Source organism: Schistocerca nitens, unplaced genomic scaffold (assembly GCF_023898315.1).
Source record: "Schistocerca nitens isolate TAMUIC-IGC-003100 unplaced genomic scaffold, iqSchNite1.1 HiC_scaffold_232, whole genome shotgun sequence".
NCBI lineage: Eukaryota > Metazoa > Arthropoda > Insecta > Orthoptera > Acrididae > Schistocerca > Schistocerca nitens.
The window spans coordinates 22,252-31,145 of NW_026045773.1; the positions used below are offsets into that span (position 1 = coordinate 22,252).

General features: G+C 52.3%; 6 non-coding genes across 6 annotated transcripts; all 6 read left to right on the plus strand.

Annotated features, from left to right (window-relative positions):
* The first annotated feature begins 1,127 nt into the window (after positions 1-1,127).
* LOC126222444 (5S ribosomal RNA) lies at positions 1,128-1,246 on the plus strand. The gene has a single exon (XR_007543347.1). It is a non-coding gene; the product is annotated as a 5S ribosomal RNA (ribosomal RNA).
* A 1,247-nt stretch (positions 1,247-2,493) lies between these two features.
* LOC126222445 (5S ribosomal RNA) lies at positions 2,494-2,612 on the plus strand. Its single transcript, XR_007543348.1, has one exon. It is a non-coding gene; the product is annotated as a 5S ribosomal RNA (ribosomal RNA).
* Positions 2,613-3,861: 1,249 nt separating this feature from the next.
* On the plus strand, positions 3,862-3,980 carry LOC126222446 (5S ribosomal RNA). Its single transcript, XR_007543349.1, has one exon. It is a non-coding gene; the product is annotated as a 5S ribosomal RNA (ribosomal RNA).
* Positions 3,981-5,228: 1,248 nt separating this feature from the next.
* LOC126222447 (5S ribosomal RNA) lies at positions 5,229-5,347 on the plus strand. Its single transcript, XR_007543350.1, has one exon. It is a non-coding gene; the product is annotated as a 5S ribosomal RNA (ribosomal RNA).
* A 1,249-nt stretch (positions 5,348-6,596) lies between these two features.
* Positions 6,597-6,715, plus strand: LOC126222448 (5S ribosomal RNA). The gene has a single exon (XR_007543351.1). It is a non-coding gene; the product is annotated as a 5S ribosomal RNA (ribosomal RNA).
* A 1,248-nt stretch (positions 6,716-7,963) lies between these two features.
* On the plus strand, positions 7,964-8,082 carry LOC126222450 (5S ribosomal RNA). Its single transcript, XR_007543352.1, has one exon. It is a non-coding gene; the product is annotated as a 5S ribosomal RNA (ribosomal RNA).
* Positions 8,083-8,894: the final 812 nt, after the last annotated feature.

Here is an 8,894-nt window from a genome sequence, read left to right on the forward strand (position 1 = left end):
AACTACAGTAATGAACTCAGTTTGAGCAAGAATGCGCGAAACAAGAGTGCTAGAACGCCTCGAAAATAACAACACACTACGAATCGACAGATGAGTTCTGAAATACGTCAGGGCCTACTGTTTAGTAGCAGTGGTAAATTCCACAAAGTAAATAAATAAACAAAAAGGAAGGAAAAAAAAAAAAAAATCTGCCGTTCTCGTCCGATCACCGAAGTCAAGCAACAACGTTAGTACTCGGATCGGTGACCGCCTGGGAACTCTGGCTGCCTTCATTTTTTGCTTTTTAGTCGCTACCCCTGCCAGCCCTCTTTTCATGCTGCCTTTGCGATGTGACAAAGATGTTTCCACAGTGATTTAAAACTGTTGTATTAAGCATAAGGTACGATGTTAAGAAACTCAGTTTGAAGAAGAGTGTGCCTAGGAAGATTTCCAAAGTGTCTCTGGAAATAACAAAACAGTATGAAACGGCGAAAGTGTTCCGGAATACGACGGGGCTTATTGTTTTGGATGCTTTGTCGAACCTCCTGTGTCTTCTGTCCTTGTTTCCATGGCACGCCACAGCGCTGCTCTAGTAGCTCCCAACGGCCGCCCACGGCGTCTCGGACACGCCGGTCAGGCCCGCGCCCGTCTCGCAGATGTTTGTCGTGCTTGTGCCGTCATATGGACCGCGACCCGAGCGGCAGCGAGCGGCAGTCGAGCAAAGTCGAGACAAGTCGGGACGGAAGGGGAGGGGACAGGCGAGAGTGCACCGCGCAAATTACGCAAATATCTGAAAAGCGCGGCGCGGCGTGTGTCAGGCAGGTGAGAAAGCTTCCGTCGGTCCAGCAGGACACTGCCACACCCCGCGCGGTCCCCCCGCCGCCCGGCCACGCGCAAGCCCCACAAGATGCGTCGCCCGCGAGTGTCGGAGGCCGCACGCACCAACCAAACGAATGATAGACAGGCGGTGCAACGAGCAGCTGTGCTGTGTTGTGCGTCTCACCCACGTGGCGGCGCGCGCCGCACTGCGCGTCGCCTTCGAGGTGGAAGGACGTGCTTTGCGTCAAATGTGCCACGGAAAACGGCGATTGCGTGTGTTGGGAGAAGGGGCGAATGCTTCTTCTGCCGTGCGGCTACGTTATAAGGACGCCAACGGCCATACCATGTTGAATACACCGGTTCTCGTCCGATCACCGAAGTTAAGCAACATCGGGCCCGGTTAGTACTTGGATGGGTGACCGCCTGGGAACACCGGGTGCTGTTGGCTCTATCTCATTTTTTAACTTTTACGTCGCCACACCTGCGAGGCCTCTTTTTCATACTAACTTTCAGGTGTGACAAAGATGCTTCCACAAGCATTTTAAAGTACTGTATCAAACGTAAGATACGAAACTACAGTAATGAACTCAGTTTGAGCAAGAATGCGCGAAACAAGAGTGCTAGAACGCCTCGAAAATAACAACACACTACGAATCGACAGATGAGTTCTGAAATACGTCAGGGCCTACTGTTTAGTAGCAGTGGTAAATTCCACAAAGTAAATAAATAAACAAAAAGGAAGGAAAAAAAAAAAAAATCTGCCGTTCTCGTCCGATCACCGAAGTCAAGCAACAACGTTAGTACTCGGATCGGTGACCGCCTGGGAACTCTGGCTGCCTTCATTTTTTGCTTTTTAGTCGCTACCCCTGCCAGCCCTCTTTTCATGCTGCCTTTGCGATGTGACAAAGATGTTTCCACAGTGATTTAAAACTGTTGTATTAAGCATAAGGTACGATGTTAAGAAACTCAGTTTGAAGAAGAGTGTGCCTAGGAAGATTTCCAAAGTGTCTCTGGAAATAACAAAACAGTATGAAACGGCGAAAGTGTTCCGGAATACGACGGGGCTTATTGTTTTGGATGCTTTGTCGAACCTCCTGTGTCTTCTGTCCTTGTTTCCATGGCACGCCACAGCGCTGCTCTAGTAGCTCCCAACGGCCGCCCACGGCGTCTCGGACACGCCGGTCAGGCCCGCGCCCGTCTCGCAGATGTTTGTCGTGCTTGTGCCGTCATATGGACCGCGACCCGAGCGGCAGCGAGCGGCAGTCGAGCAAAGTCGAGACAAGTCGGGACGGAAGGGGAGGGGACAGGCGAGAGTGCACCGCGCAAATTACGCAAATATCTGAAAAGCGCGGCGCGGCGTGTGTCAGGCAGGTGAGAAAGCTTCCGTCGGTCCAGCAGGACACTGCCACACCCCGCGCGGTCCCCCCGCCGCCCGGCCACGCGCAAGCCCCACAAGATGCGTCGCCCGCGAGTGTCGGAGGCCGCACGCACCAACCAAACGAATGATAGACAGGCGGTGCAACGAGCAGCTGTGCTGTGTTGTGCGTCTCACCCACGTGGCGGCGCGCCGCACTGCGCGTCGCCTTCGAGGTGGAAGGACGTGCTTTGCGTCAAATGTGCCACGGAAAACGGCGATTGCGTGTGTTGGGAGAAGGGGCGAATGCTTCTTCTGCCGTGCGGCTACGTTATAAGGACGCCAACGGCCATACCATGTTGAATACACCGGTTCTCGTCCGATCACCGAAGTTAAGCAACATCGGGCCCGGTTAGTACTTGGATGGGTGACCGCCTGGGAACACCGGGTGCTGTTGGCTCTATCTCATTTTTTAACTTTTACGTCGCCACACCTGCGAGGCCTCTTTTTCATACTAACTTTCAGGTGTGACAAAGATGCTTCCACAAGCATTTTAAAGTACTGTATCAAACGTAAGATACGAAACTACAGTAATGAACTCAGTTTGAGCAAGAATGCGCGAAACAAGAGTGCTAGAACGCCTCGAAAATAACAACACACTACGAATCGACAGATGAGTTCTGAAATACGTCAGGGCCTACTGTTTAGTAGCAGTGGTAAATTCCACAAAGTAAATAAATAAACAAAAAGGAAGGAAAAAAAAAAAAAAATCTGCCGTTCTCGTCCGATCACCGAAGTCAAGCAACAACGTTAGTACTCGGATCGGTGACCGCCTGGGAACTCTGGCTGCCTTCATTTTTTGCTTTTTAGTCGCTACCCCTGCCAGCCCTCTTTTCATGCTGCCTTTGCGATGTGACAAAGATGTTTCCACAGTGATTTAAAACTGTTGTATTAAGCATAAGGTACGATGTTAAGAAACTCAGTTTGAAGAAGAGTGTGCCTAGGAAGATTTCCAAAGTGTCTCTGGAAATAACAAAACAGTATGAAACGGCGAAAGTGTTCCGGAATACGACGGGGCTTATTGTTTTGGATGCTTTGTCGAACCTCCTGTGTCTTCTGTCCTTGTTTCCATGGCACGCCACAGCGCTGCTCTAGTAGCTCCCAACGGCCGCCCACGGCGTCTCGGACACGCCGGTCAGGCCCGCGCCCGTCTCGCAGATGTTTGTCGTGCTTGTGCCGTCATATGGACCGCGACCCGAGCGGCAGCGAGCGGCAGTCGAGCAAAGTCGAGACAAGTCGGGACGGAAGGGGAGGGGACAGGCGAGAGTGCACCGCGCAAATTACGCAAATATCTGAAAAGCGCGGCGCGGCGTGTGTCAGGCAGGTGAGAAAGCTTCCGTCGGTCCAGCAGGACACTGCCACACCCCGCGCGGTCCCCCCGCCGCCCGGCCACGCGCAAGCCCCACAAGATGCGTCGCCCGCGAGTGTCGGAGGCCGCACGCACCAACCAAACGAATGATAGACAGGCGGGTGCAACGAGCAGCTGTGCTGTGTTGTGCGTCTCACCCACGTGGCGGCGCGCCGCACTGCGCGTCGCCTTCGAGGTGGAAGGACGTGCTTTGCGTCAAATGTGCCACGGAAAACGGCGATTGCGTGTGTTGGGAGAAGGGGCGAATGCTTCTTCTGCCGTGCGGCTACGTTATAAGGACGCCAACGGCCATACCATGTTGAATACACCGGTTCTCGTCCGATCACCGAAGTTAAGCAACATCGGGCCCGGTTAGTACTTGGATGGGTGACCGCCTGGGAACACCGGGTGCTGTTGGCTCTATCTCATTTTTTAACTTTTACGTCGCCACACCTGCGAGGCCTCTTTTTCATACTAACTTTCAGGTGTGACAAAGATGCTTCCACAAGCATTTTAAAGTACTGTATCAAACGTAAGATACGAAACTACAGTAATGAACTCAGTTTGAGCAAGAATGCGCGAAACAAGAGTGCTAGAACGCCTCGAAAATAACAACACACTACGAATCGACAGATGAGTTCTGAAATACGTCAGGGCCTACTGTTTAGTAGCAGTGGTAAATTCCACAAAGTAAATAAATAAACAAAAAGGAAGGAAAAAAAAAAAAAAATCTGCCGTTCTCGTCCGATCACCGAAGTCAAGCAACAACGTTAGTACTCGGATCGGTGACCGCCTGGGAACTCTGGCTGCCTTCATTTTTTGCTTTTTAGTCGCTACCCCTGCCAGCCCTCTTTTCATGCTGCCTTTGCGATGTGACAAAGATGTTTCCACAGTGATTTAAAACTGTTGTATTAAGCATAAGGTACGATGTTAAGAAACTCAGTTTGAAGAAGAGTGTGCCTAGGAAGATTTCCAAAGTGTCTCTGGAAATAACAAAACAGTATGAAACGGCGAAAGTGTTCCGGAATACGACGGGGCTTATTGTTTTGGATGCTTTGTCGAACCTCCTGTGTCTTCTGTCCTTGTTTCCATGGCACGCCACAGCGCTGCTCTAGTAGCTCCCAACGGCCGCCCACGGCGTCTCGGACACGCCGGTCAGGCCCGCGCCCGTCTCGCAGATGTTTGTCGTGCTTGTGCCGTCATATGGACCGCGACCCGAGCGGCAGCGAGCGGCAGTCGAGCAAAGTCGAGACAAGTCGGGACGGAAGGGGAGGGGACAGGCGAGAGTGCACCGCGCAAATTACGCAAATATCTGAAAAGCGCGGCGCGGCGTGTGTCAGGCAGGTGAGAAAGCTTCCGTCGGTCCAGCAGGACACTGCCACACCCCGCGCGGTCCCCCCGCCGCCCGGCCACGCGCAAGCCCCACAAGATGCGTCGCCCGCGAGTGTCGGAGGCCGCACGCACCAACCAAACGAATGATAGACAGGCGGTGCAACGAGCAGCTGTGCTGTGTTGTGCGTCTCACCCACGTGGCGGCGCGCCGCACTGCGCGTCGCCTTCGAGGTGGAAGGACGTGCTTTGCGTCAAATGTGCCACGGAAAACGGCGATTGCGTGTGTTGGGAGAAGGGGCGAATGCTTCTTCTGCCGTGCGGCTACGTTATAAGGACGCCAACGGCCATACCATGTTGAATACACCGGTTCTCGTCCGATCACCGAAGTTAAGCAACATCGGGCCCGGTTAGTACTTGGATGGGTGACCGCCTGGGAACACCGGGTGCTGTTGGCTCTATCTCATTTTTTAACTTTTACGTCGCCACACCTGCGAGGCCTCTTTTTCATACTAACTTTCAGGTGTGACAAAGATGCTTCCACAAGCATTTTAAAGTACTGTATCAAACGTAAGATACGAAACTACAGTAATGAACTCAGTTTGAGCAAGAATGCGCGAAACAAGAGTGCTAGAACGCCTCGAAAATAACAACACACTACGAATCGACAGATGAGTTCTGAAATACGTCAGGGCCTACTGTTTAGTAGCAGTGGTAAATTCCACAAAGTAAATAAATAAACAAAAAGGAAGGAAAAAAAAAAAAAAAATCTGCCGTTCTCGTCCGATCACCGAAGTCAAGCAACAACGTTAGTACTCGGATCGGTGACCGCCTGGGAACTCTGGCTGCCTTCATTTTTTGCTTTTTAGTCGCTACCCCTGCCAGCCCTCTTTTCATGCTGCCTTTGCGATGTGACAAAGATGTTTCCACAGTGATTTAAAACTGTTGTATTAAGCATAAGGTACGATGTTAAGAAACTCAGTTTGAAGAAGAGTGTGCCTAGGAAGATTTCCAAAGTGTCTCTGGAAATAACAAAACAGTATGAAACGGCGAAAGTGTTCCGGAATACGACGGGGCTTATTGTTTTGGATGCTTTGTCGAACCTCCTGTGTCTTCTGTCCTTGTTTCCATGGCACGCCACAGCGCTGCTCTAGTAGCTCCCAACGGCCGCCCACGGCGTCTCGGACACGCCGGTCAGGCCCGCGCCCGTCTCGCAGATGTTTGTCGTGCTTGTGCCGTCATATGGACCGCGACCCGAGCGGCAGCGAGCGGCAGTCGAGCAAAGTCGAGACAAGTCGGGACGGAAGGGGAGGGGACAGGCGAGAGTGCACCGCGCAAATTACGCAAATATCTGAAAAGCGCGGCGCGGCGTGTGTCAGGCAGGTGAGAAAGCTTCCGTCGGTCCAGCAGGACACTGCCACACCCCGCGCGGTCCCCCCGCCGCCCGGCCACGCGCAAGCCCCACAAGATGCGTCGCCCGCGAGTGTCGGAGGCCGCACGCACCAACCAAACGAATGATAGACAGGCGGTGCAACGAGCAGCTGTGCTGTGTTGTGCGTCTCACCCACGTGGCGGCGCGCCGCACTGCGCGTCGCCTTCGAGGTGGAAGGACGTGCTTTGCGTCAAATGTGCCACGGAAAACGGCGATTGCGTGTGTTGGGAGAAGGGGCGAATGCTTCTTCTGCCGTGCGGCTACGTTATAAGGACGCCAACGGCCATACCATGTTGAATACACCGGTTCTCGTCCGATCACCGAAGTTAAGCAACATCGGGCCCGGTTAGTACTTGGATGGGTGACCGCCTGGGAACACCGGGTGCTGTTGGCTCTATCTCATTTTTTAACTTTTACGTCGCCACACCTGCGAGGCCTCTTTTTCATACTAACTTTCAGGTGTGACAAAGATGCTTCCACAAGCATTTTAAAGTACTGTATCAAACGTAAGATACGAAACTACAGTAATGAACTCAGTTTGAGCAAGAATGCGCGAAACAAGAGTGCTAGAACGCCTCGAAAATAACAACACACTACGAATCGACAGATGAGTTCTGAAATACGTCAGGGCCTACTGTTTAGTAGCAGTGGTAAATTCCACAAAGTAAATAAATAAACAAAAAGGAAGGAAAAAAAAAAAAAAATCTGCCGTTCTCGTCCGATCACCGAAGTCAAGCAACAACGTTAGTACTCGGATCGGTGACCGCCTGGGAACTCTGGCTGCCTTCATTTTTTGCTTTTTAGTCGCTACCCCTGCCAGCCCTCTTTTCATGCTGCCTTTGCGATGTGACAAAGATGTTTCCACAGTGATTTAAAACTGTTGTATTAAGCATAAGGTACGATGTTAAGAAACTCAGTTTGAAGAAGAGTGTGCCTAGGAAGATTTCCAAAGTGTCTCTGGAAATAACAAAACAGTATGAAACGGCGAAAGTGTTCCGGAATACGACGGGGCTTATTGTTTTGGATGCTTTGTCGAACCTCCTGTGTCTTCTGTCCTTGTTTCCATGGCACGCCACAGCGCTGCTCTAGTAGCTCCCAACGGCCGCCCACGGCGTCTCGGACACGCCGGTCAGGCCCGCGCCCGTCTCGCAGATGTTTGTCGTGCTTGTGCCGTCATATGGACCGCGACCCGAGCGGCAGCGAGCGGCAGTCGAGCAAAGTCGAGACAAGTCGGGACGGAAGGGGAGGGGACAGGCGAGAGTGCACCGCGCAAATTACGCAAATATCTGAAAAGCGCGGCGCGGCGTGTGTCAGGCAGGTGAGAAAGCTTCCGTCGGTCCAGCAGGACACTGCCACACCCCGCGCGGTCCCCCCGCCGCCCGGCCACGCGCAAGCCCCACAAGATGCGTCGCCCGCGAGTGTCGGAGGCCGCACGCACCAACCAAACGAATGATAGACAGGCGGTGCAACGAGCAGCTGTGCTGTGTTGTGCGTCTCACCCACGTGGCGGCGCGCCGCACTGCGCGTCGCCTTCGAGGTGGAAGGACGTGCTTTGCGTCAAATGTGCCACGGAAAACGGCGATTGCGTGTGTTGGGAGAAGGGGCGAATGCTTCTTCTGCCGTGCGGCTACGTTATAAGGACGCCAACGGCCATACCATGTTGAATACACCGGTTCTCGTCCGATCACCGAAGTTAAGCAACATCGGGCCCGGTTAGTACTTGGATGGGTGACCGCCTGGGAACACCGGGTGCTGTTGGCTCTATCTCATTTTTAACTTTTACGTCGCCACACCTGCGAGGCCTCTTTTTCATACTAACTTTCAGGTGTGACAAAGATGCTTCCACAAGCATTTTAAAGTACTGTATCAAACGTAAGATACGAAACTACAGTAATGAACTCAGTTTGAGCAAGAATGCGCGAAACAAGAGTGCTAGAACGCCTCGAAAATAACAACACACTACGAATCGACAGATGAGTTCTGAAATACGTCAGGGCCTACTGTTTAGTAGCAGTGGTAAATTCCACAAAGTAAATAAATAAACAAAAAGGAAGGAAAAAAAAAAAAAAATCTGCCGTTCTCGTCCGATCACCGAAGTCAAGCAACAACGTTAGTACTCGGATCGGTGACCGCCTGGGAACTCTGGCTGCCTTCATTTTTTGCTTTTTAGTCGCTACCCCTGCCAGCCCTCTTTTCATGCTGCCTTTGCGATGTGACAAAGATGTTTCCACAGTGATTTAAAACTGTTGTATTAAGCATAAGGTACGATGTTAAGAAACTCAGTTTGAAGAAGAGTGTGCCTAGGAAGATTTCCAAAGTGTCTCTGGAAATAACAAAACAGTATGAAACGGCGAAAGTGTTCCGGAATACGACGGGGCTTATTGTTTTGGATGCTTTGTCGAACCTCCTGTGTCTTCTGTCCTTGTTTCCATGGCACGCCACAGCGCTGCTCTAGTAGCTCCCAACGGCCGCCCACGGCGTCTCGGACACGCCGGTCAGGCCCGCGCCCGTCTCGCAGATGTTTGTCGTGCTTGTGCCGTCATATGGACCGCGACCCGAGCGGCAGCGAGCGG